We start from the raw sequence: 696 nt of genomic DNA, 5'->3' as shown, positions 1-696 counted from the left end.
ATCTGTCTTCTATATGAGCCATATAGATCGTTTTCCTGCACAAGATCATCGCTATATGTCACGTTTTATCCTACGTAACACCAGTTCCTAACAAGCGGAGAAATACTTCATTCTCAATACTAAACTATACATAAAAAAAGCTTCCTAACTCAACACCGCCCCCAAGCAATGGTTTCTTTGATGTAACCAGAGCTCAACCAAAAAACGTGCCCCAACTCTTCCAGCTTTCCTAAAAGAACAATAATTTAGCAAATTGCAGCCGATTTCTCAAGGTTATAGATGTTCTCAACTTGATGAAAACTTTATACACACACAAAGACACACACAATTACATACACACAAAAACACACACACAAGCAGGCTGTACCGAAGAAATCATAAATTCTCTTGGGAATTCGCCAATTGATGTCAATCGCTAAATTTACTCCAGCTCCCTGTTCAATAAAAGATCTTCTGTGGCTTTCCAAAGGTCAGGTAAACTCCCTTTTTCAACGAGGAACCGTCCGCATATTACTGGTTTCCGAAAGATTGAAAAAGGCTCCTGTGCAGTGTGACTCCATGAGATTTCGTGAGGACAATTAGGACTCCCCGGCGTCGAATAAAGTCTATGGCAGAGAAAGGTTTTAATTATGCCATGATGATGCGTATCAAAATACTAAGAAAGACATTAAGAAAATGAACAGCTTTCAAGGAGAT

The sequence above is a fragment of the Macrobrachium nipponense genome, chromosome 12, assembly GCF_015104395.2.
Source record: "Macrobrachium nipponense isolate FS-2020 chromosome 12, ASM1510439v2, whole genome shotgun sequence".
In the NCBI taxonomy this organism is placed as follows: domain Eukaryota; kingdom Metazoa; phylum Arthropoda; class Malacostraca; order Decapoda; family Palaemonidae; genus Macrobrachium; species Macrobrachium nipponense.
This window is presented reverse-complemented; position numbering follows the sequence as displayed.